Raw genomic sequence first — 9,564 nt, forward strand, 5'->3', positions numbered from 1 at the left:
GACAACCCTGTTCGAAAAGTACCCCTCTCTCTTTCTCTCTCCCTCTCTCTCCCTCTCTCCCTCTCTCTTTGTACGTAATAAACACATTTAAGAGCAGTCACATTCATTTCTGATGGACAGTTTGAACAGAGTCCTCTCTAGCTGCTTTGCACCTTCTAATACAGCTCTCTCTCTGTCACTGACCTCAGAAGACAGAAGAAGAGAAGGAAGCACTAGGTGACCGCAGAAGTGTCCTAAACAAACATAACCAGGTCTTTACATGTCACTTTATAGAAAGCTGCTAGGATGCTGGCAAAAACCACATATTGGGACTGGGAAGCATGTCTTGAGTAGTAAATGATCAGCAGTAAGGTCTGAGTGTTGTAGGACTTCAGGTGAGGCTTCAAGGCAGTTTCATTGTCATCTGAGTGGAAAATCAAGGGCCCTCCAATGACATCATCCTTCAAGGGGATCTTGGGAGGGTTGAACTCCTCGTGGTATGAGTGGCCGCTTCCTGGGTGGATCAGCTGTCCAGTAATCCTCCGGGTCAGTAGTGAGTCATCAACCTTGAACTCAATGACAGAATCTAGCTTCTCTCATCTCTTCTCCATGAGATCATCCAGCATCTCTGCTTGCCTCACTGTGCGCAGGAACCTGTCCAAAAGGAAGCCATTTTTGCAAGAGGGAGTTTCCAGGTTTTTCTTATCAGCTCCACCACCATTTCATCTCTCACCACCATCCATGGTCTCCTTCAGTCTCTTCCCCAGCTCTGAGCCGGAAGTGACCATGGCCCTCAGCATGTCCCCCATTGCCAAGTGAAACACAGTAGGTTCTGGCAAGCCAAGGAGCCTGAGTGCCCTTCCCAGCCCCCAGAGGGTCCAGCAGCCCCATGCAGATGCATTTGTGGACCCCGTGGCCCAAGCTCCCTTCTCGCCCGCATTGGGAGCCATTGTAGCAGCCCCACCCACCATTACTTTGTTTCAAGCCCTTTTAAAGGCATCCAGGGGAGAGGTGCAGAGGCCCTTGCATACCCTTTTGATTAGAATATGACCATTTTGACTAATTATGTCAATATTAGATCATTATTATCTAATCCAGCATTTTTTGCTATCACTCAGTTAATTTTTGTACAAGGGTTACCTATGCTAGAAGTGACACTGATGGAAAGGAAATTGTTTGCTTTTGCATTTCTCCTTTTGAGCACTGGCAACTTCTCTTTTGTATTACCATTCCAAATGCCCAAATATACAGAAAACCAAAATATATGCCTTTAGCTTCTGCACTGGATTAATGTAGCCATTTTAGGAAAGTGAGTAATAACAATATGTCCCCTAGATTCTAGAATGAGTGGGAGTCACCTTGAAGAACTGATTACATGTCCTGCTCGGGTGCATAAAGAGCTTCCTTTAGATGATCCAATAATCATGCAGATTTGTGCATGATTAGATTTCAGAAAAGTTACACGAGACCACTATGGTCCTCAGAGGTAGAGTTGAGTAAATATCTGTGAAGTTACAAGTGTTGTTTCTTTCCATGTCTCATCTTCAAGGGCTTGGAAACATCACCCACAGCCATATGTATTCTGACCAAGTTTGTAAGGGCTCACATTGTACTGTTTGTTTATTCTAAATAAACCTTATATAATTTAGCTGACTATCCTACTGTTTCTGATTCCCTTTAGTCAGTGGCTGGCAGACCTACACATTTATTATTAATGAAAGTATGTTAAAACATTCTTCCTTGATTATTTATTGGCCCAACAATGGTATGTATGTATGTATGTATGTATGTATGTATGTATGTATGTATTTATTTATTTATTTATTTATTTATTTATTTATTTATTTATTTATTTATTTATTTATTTATTGTCATTGTAAGTATATACACAGTATACCCATACAATGAAATTCACAGACAGCCAGAGACCAGACACATGCACACACATAAAATTCCCCAAACACTACCCACCCACTAAAAAAAAACCCCAACACTCCCCACTCACTAAAAGTCCCCATATCCTGAATCTCTCAGCATTCAGCTTCATTGGATGGCTACTCATTTTACATATTTATATATTTTAAAGAGGTACATCATTCAACTTCACCCCAGGCTGGAATCTGGGGCTGTAAACATAAACATTTAAAAAAGCAACTTAAAATCTGAACAGTAATAATACCACTGAGATTCTTGAAACTGTGGCAAGAGGAAATATGTCTATTAGGTTATGGTTGGGTTTGTTTCCTCTGGATCATGTTTCAACTTTCATTGTGTCATTGCTGAGACGCGTTTCATGACACAAGAAAGTACTGTTTCTTTTTGCACTTGATTTGGAAGTTGACACATAGTTTGGGAGGGGGATCCATAAAACTTAATGGAAAGACATAAGAGGATACAATGCCGTTTCTATAACTTTTTAATTTTGACAGCTGTGACACAATTTGGGAGAAGAATAGATACACACATACTTCTAACCTGTTTCCCAAGAATAGAAAATCTAAGTATTGATTGTGACATGGAAGCTTCCGTAACTTCTGCCTCTATGTAGACCTGTGACAAATCAATCTTGTGGAATCATTTTCCACCTACCCATGGTGCCAATATATCTTCTGTTTGTCACAAGGCATATTTTTTGACTTTCAAGAATGGGTTTGTAATACTCCTGACACGTTCTATTGTTAGAAAATAATTTTTACTAACCATATTAATCAAGAAGTATATTAATAACAGGCATGGAGGACTTATAGTTCGAACTTTCTTACAAAGCTTCTGAGAAGGAAGCTATTGAGAAAAACTGATTCAGCAGTCTTGAAATTAACCACAGAAACTGACAGCTACAACAGATGTTAAAAAGAGGAATTTAACCAGAAGTTAACCCCAAGCCATAAAACATACTGTCTAAAATGTGTTGTGACTTAGAAAGTTGATCTTTGCTCTTGCACAGTTTTGCACACCTTCTGAAGTGACAGAGGTTTTCTACTCATGGAGCTATTTAGGACCCTGCAGACTAATGGGAGGCTCCTTGTGGATGCTGTTAGGATGAATTATATTTTTTCAGGGGTTGAGATAAACATGGAATTCTGCTGTTCCCTTTCACCATATGTACCCTGTTTACACCACTCATTGAAGAAGATTCTTTGAATTCAATAAACATTCAAATGTGCCAGCTAAAGAGATAACATCTTGTTTGCATTAGATTAATATCAATTGATTAAAAGTCTGACAAACAAGGTATTGCTGGTCACGTAACCAGGCCATTATTCCAGGATGTGATGCATATTGGAAACAGCATTTTTGTTTATCAGATAGAAATTCTGAGAAAGAGCTTTAATCTGAATTGACAAAAAAATATGAAACAATTTCTATTACTGCTGCATATGTTCCTTACTCTTTGAGCACAACCAAATTGTGCCCATTGGTATCTACTATAGTTAGTTACACCTTAAGATTGGTAGTTATGCAAACATTGTTTCCGCAGTAGTTATGATAGCCTGAGGTGAAAGTGCCATCCACAAAGCTCCTCTGCCCTTGAATTGTTCAATCAGTCAGAATGGGGACACACAACTGAATGTGCAACTGAATTGTGCAATTCATCATTGCTGGGTGTAATTCCCAGTGCATTTACATTGGTATCAAAAGGATTTTGCTCATAGAAGCATTTCCATTTTCACATTTTTCCCAAGTTTCGACAGAGCTGTTCTCTTCCCAAGGGCTCACTGCTAGCTCATTATTTTTAAATACTATTTATTAAAAATAGTGAATACATGGTTCTTTAATATGGATTGTTGTGCTTCCTTTGTGCAAGCTCCACAATTGTGTAACATCACTTTTTAAATTTCTTTCCCTGAACAATGGTAATGGTTTGTAAACTCCTTGCTTTATTCAGGATATTTACTTGTAGCTGTGAATGTTCAATTTTCATTTTAGAAAATGAAAAGCACAAATGTTGGATCCTTACTTATGTTTAATCCTCTTTTCCCTCATGTTACCTACAGTGCCCCTTTGAAGCGAAAGGATAATAACTGCTAAAAGGCAGAAAATAAATGTATAAACATGCTCAAAACATAATAAATGACAGCATGTGTTCTTTTAGAAAGCATAGATTAGGGTTCATCAACCAATTCCTTCTGTGCATGATATTTTTGTTTTTGGTGTCTTAACTGGATTATTATTAATTTAGTTTAACTAAGTGACTAAAAACTGGTATTTAAGATACCATTAATACCTATTGCCTTTCATTTTGTTGGTAGAGATAAAAATTCAGTTGTTTCTTTTTTAAAGAAGTTAGGTTTTTAGAAGTGCAGTAACTATGGGGGAAATGAAGGAATGCAAGTAGGTGTCAATCATCATTTCCCTTCCATACAGACACATGTGCAAAAACATCATTCTTCACTGCTTGATGCTTCAATATATAATTAGGTAACATAACATTCAAAACAATTTATCAGTTAGAACAATAAAGTTGGTTTTTTAAAAAACTGGAGTTATGGATCCAATGGGGTAAAGGGAGTTTAGATAGGGGTTAAGTGCAAAATAAATACATAACATTTAAAAATACTGAAATTGATACAGATATAGTTTTAAAAGGGGGGAGGAAGAAGGAAGATAATAACAACACATAACCCAAGTATTTTTGGCTGCAGACAAGTAGCAGATCATGGAGCCCAAGGAGGATCTGGGCAGCAAAAAAGGTAAGCAGCCCATGAAGTGAAGCGCCCCAGCTTGATTGCCTACAACAATTTCTTCTTCAGAGGATGAGAACTGGCCCAATTATGACACATTGAAAAGGCACGTCCTAAAGTGGTGGCAGGTTTGGCTATACCTAGGAGGTCACATAGGGACTCCAAGGCCCATAGAATGATTGCGTTGAGAAAGTTAGGCGATGTGATGCTGCCCCACATTGCTCTTTCAAAGTGAGTGCCTGACCCCCTCTGGAGCATCCTCAATGATGACTTCACCCAGTGAACTGAGAACCATGTTTTCAGGCACTCAGTCCAGAGTGACCCTTGTAGTCCATAGCTGATGCCCAGACAGAGGAGGCAATCATGGAAGAGTGCAGGGCAGCCATTCCAGAAGTGTGTCACATTCCCAGGGGTTACAACAGCAGAGTCCAATAAGCCAGTCCTATGTCAGGAATTCAGGGAATGCAGAGCTGATATCCAAATACCAAAGCCAACTCACACAACATAGTCCAGGGTCAGAGTCCAAAGCCAAGGGTCCAGAGAACAAGGTTCAAGGTTGTCAGGAGCGTGGATGCAAGCCAGAGGTTTCACTTGTTGCTTCCACAGACTTTCAGCCATCTGAGAGCTGTTTATATAGTAAAAACAGCCCTTGAACTGCTGGAAGCCTTTTCATCCTGTCAGAACTCAGGGATAGTTGATCAGATGTTTCTGCGGGAAGCCTTCAAGCGATCCTCTGACCTTTTTGTCATAAGTCTTCTCCGAAGGCTGGCGCTCAGCCTGTCTACTGGGGGAGGAGAATCTGGAGGCGATTCAGGTGTTTGTATTTCTAATCGCTCAGCATTCTCCTCAGCTACAGTTAACCCTTCAGGTTCCGGATCTTCGGCTGCACTCATGACAAAGTGTCAGTGATGAACCAGAGGGAGAGATCAGGTGCTATGGTGGATGGCAGCATGTGAGGGACAGATGGAACCAGTGGAGGAACATGTCTTGAAGGGCAGTGAGCCCACTGCCGCCTGATGTGGTGACCATTTCTCATTTGACAGCTGACAAGGGGAAGGGCAGACCCACAGCAGTAGCACCCAGACTGGCTCCAAAGCCTTGAACAGCCTTAACCACAGCGGTCCCTTCCTAGTCAGACTCCAGGTTTTCTAGATTGGGCAGAACCCCAGTAACCCCCTCCATGTAGACATAACTCTGTAACACATGGTGCTCTCCCTTATGGAGATCAGTCCTGCTACTGGGGGATTATCTCCTGCTGGCTACAGTTGAAAATATACGGAAAGAGAATTTTTAGACTTTTTGAGCTTCTTAACAGAAAGCTGGAAGAGAAAAGGGAAGGCAAAGACAGAGAAAAAGATTTAGAAGAAAGAAACCAGAGAGGTGTTGGGCCAATTGGCTTCCCAGTTTGTTTGTTTGTCTGTTTTCATTTGTGCTGGGATTATTGTGAAGGCACAGCTTTCATGAGCCTTTTCATTGATTCAACACATGGATTTGATCTAGAGGGCATGATTTGTTTTTCTGTGGCATGCATTGCTGCTCTATGATGAGGAATTCTATATGAGGGCAGCAATTAATCCCCAGCGCTCCATCTGCTCCATCTGTGGAGCACTGCATGTATCAGTGTAGCGTTCCCCTTTATTATGTCAATGGTTCATGTTTTGTTATGTTAAATGGTCATGCATATTCATGTTGCTGAGAGGTGGAGCCAAGAGAGATGTGATAAGAGGCGCAGCCTGAGAGTCAGAGAGTCAGGGTATGAGTAGAGAGAGAGAGAGAGTGGAGAAGGGGACAGAGTGTGGAGCATGGAGAAATCTGAGGTGTGATTAGAGTTAGGAGTGTATTATCTAATAGAAGATTTTCGTTAACAATATTTTTACCGAAAGAAGATATTCATGAAATCACTATCAATTTCTGTAATCAATAAAAAAAAGTTATATTTAAATGACTTTGAAGTGTGGACCTGACTCTTCATCTTCCTGAAGTAATGATGATTTAGTGATCACCTGGTGGCAGCAGTATAAAAAAGGAATTGTTTGCCTTCATATGCTCTGAGTCTTGACGGTCAAGCAAGGGTGTGAATGCCACAATCCGGTACCTGTTTCAGAGGATGTCTGGGGATGGGGAGACAAGGATTCAGGAGAACCAAATAAGCCACCCTGGAGCCAGCTAATAATTCAAAAGGGCCCCAGTCTAATTAGGATTCCATTCCTGAAAAAGTGATTGAGTCTTATGTAGACAGAGAAGCTGCCAGATATTTACAAGAAGGTTTTAGGTTTGGTTTTACGATCCTAATATGTGGAAAGGGGTGGCCACTATGACAGAAAAATTGAAATAAGTTCAAGGGCTATAAAATGTAGAAGGAAGTAAGTTTCAGAAGGGACCGTGGTTGGCCCCTTTGTTGAATCTCCAGGAACAAGTCAGAGGGTTTCTCCATTGGAGGTAGTGCCTAAAAAGGCCCTGAGTAAATTTCAGTTGATTCACCATTTGTCACATCCAGCTGGGGATTCAGAGCTATGCACTGTCCAATACATGTAATTTGATGTGGCTGGATGCACGGTTAGAGCATGTGGGCACAGTTCTGAGTTGGCTAAATGAGACATCAAGTCCACATTTTGCCTGCTACCAGTGCATCCTAGGGATTGTGAGGTTTGGGGCTTTGTTTTTTAATGGTTTCTACTACATGGATAGGGCATTGTCTATGGGATGCTCCATATCTTGGACTGCATTCAATTGTTTCAGTTCCTTTTTGGAGTGGGCGCTCAAGTGGTACATTATTTGGATTATTTTCTTTCTCCTTTTTGGAAAGCATGGAACTTCCCATTGCAAGTGCATTTTTTTTCAGGAGCTAACTAAGGAGCTGGGCATCCCCCATCTGGGGGGAGGGGACAAAGGACCATGCATGGTCTAGGAGTTGAATTGGCCACTGTCCATCAATCCTGTAGGTTGCCCAAGTATAAATTAACAGATCTCAGCAGTTAATTTGGAGCATGTTAGTCTATGCCAAGGTCACCTTGAGGGAGCTTCAAGAAGTGGTTGAGCACCTCAGTTTTAGATGTAAGATAGTTGCACTCAGTAGGGCTTTTCTTAGGCAGCTTTGTGTGGCTATGAAAGGCCTGTCAAAGCATCATTATTGTCAGAGACTCTCCACCAGGATGAAGGAAGATCTAAAGGTCTGATTGATGTTCCTTGATTGATTAAAGGGAGCATCATTTTGGAGGGGTGAAGTACAATTGAATTTTAAGTTCATTCAGATGCAGCCAGGTCACAAGGTTATGATATTTACATTAAGGGTAGATAGTGGACTGGATTCTGGCCAGCTGAGTGGCAAGATTCCACAATCACCCAGGATATTACTTTTTAAGATTTTTTTCTCATAGTTGGAGCAATATAGGTGTGGGCAGACATCTAGACCAATTCCACTGTCACCTTTTGGTGTGACAACCAGGTGATTAATTCCCTCTCATCTAGACCCAGGAGAGTGATGCAATTTGTATGGGTCTATGTTGTTTGTGTTATAATATAGTGTTCCAGGTATGATACTTGACTGCCTGGTGTAGACAATGTTCTGGTTGATAACCTGTCCCATCAACATATTGACCATTTTAGGGCATTGGCCCCGGCACGACAGAATCAGCCAGATGTCTTACCAGAGGAGGGCTGAAGTCTACAGGGCCATAAGTTTAGCTGTGGCACTAAGCACTAGGCTCCACTACGCAGCAGCCTATAAGGATTTTTTCTTTTGCATTTTATGTTAGGGAAGGCTTGAGTTGGCCATGGCTGCTTACAGTGGCCCACCTTCAGCAATCTGGGATGTATTTGCATCATAATGGACTGGCTCTTCAATCTATTCAGGGAAGAATGTTGGCCCTAGCATTTTATGCTAAGACGCAAGGGTGCTCAAGACCCCGAAATGATTTACGTATTTGGAAAATAATAGAGGGATGGAGTAAGGAGCAGGGTAGACAGAAAGATAAGAGTATGCTGATTTTCCTAAATGTTTTAGTCTAGCTAGGCAAGACATCAGAGATGGTTTGCAACGTTGCCTTATTTAAGGCAGTCACACTCCTTGCATTTTTTGGGACATTTCAAGTAAGTGAGATAGTGCATTTAAAGCAGATCTGTCTATATTGGCCTTACCGATGGAGGATGCAGTGGTCTCCAAAAATGGAGTTATTATTCATCTGAGGAAATCTAAGATTATTTTGTCACAAGGATGCATCCCCTTTGACGAAGTATCATTTTTGCACTATTACCTCTCATGCAGTACAAAAAGCTGGCATTTGGGGCTGATAATTTGGTAACCATTTATTTCACATTGGTACTGCACCCACAGTGATGGCCTTAGGTTATGGTGAAGAAAAGATTAAGAAGGTGGGAAGGTGGCCCTCCCAAAGATACTAGGCTTATGTTCACAATAGGTGTTCTGTTTTTTCTCTCTTTTTTTTTTAGTTTTGCAGTTCCTGTTGGCTTCGATGTGAGTTTTGTTATGTGGTCATAGTTTTATATTTTGGGCAACCAGATATGCTTCCTGGATCAGTTGGGGTCATAATTTGGGCCTAGATACTGTAACGGCCTCCTTCTACCTCACCAAGGAAGGTCGCTACGTCACTCCACTGTTACTCTTCTGGTAGTCTGCCACCAACCATCCCCTGCAATAAGTATCCTCAGGCCGGAATGGATTTCAAACAAAATAACTAAAGTTTATTGATTGGTACATTAAGATTGGTATAACAAATAAATCAGGTAATCACATAAAGAAAGGCTCTAGCTCACACAGACTCATATCTCCACACAATCTGATCACTATCTCATCTCAACACTCACAGATCCTGATCTCCCCTCACACACATTCACACCCCTATATATCCCAGCTCCTCCCCCTGATGTCCCGCCTTCTGACCAC

General features: G+C 41.2%; 1 pseudogene; it reads right to left on the bottom strand.

Annotated features, from left to right (window-relative positions):
* Window positions 1–233: 233 nt before the first annotated feature.
* Window positions 234–906, bottom strand: LOC110080938 (adenylate kinase 2, mitochondrial pseudogene; annotated as a pseudogene).
* Between the last annotated feature and the right edge of the window lie 8,658 nt (window positions 907–9,564).

This window comes from Pogona vitticeps, chromosome 3, assembly GCF_051106095.1.
Source record: "Pogona vitticeps strain Pit_001003342236 chromosome 3, PviZW2.1, whole genome shotgun sequence".
NCBI lineage: Eukaryota > Metazoa > Chordata > Lepidosauria > Squamata > Agamidae > Pogona > Pogona vitticeps.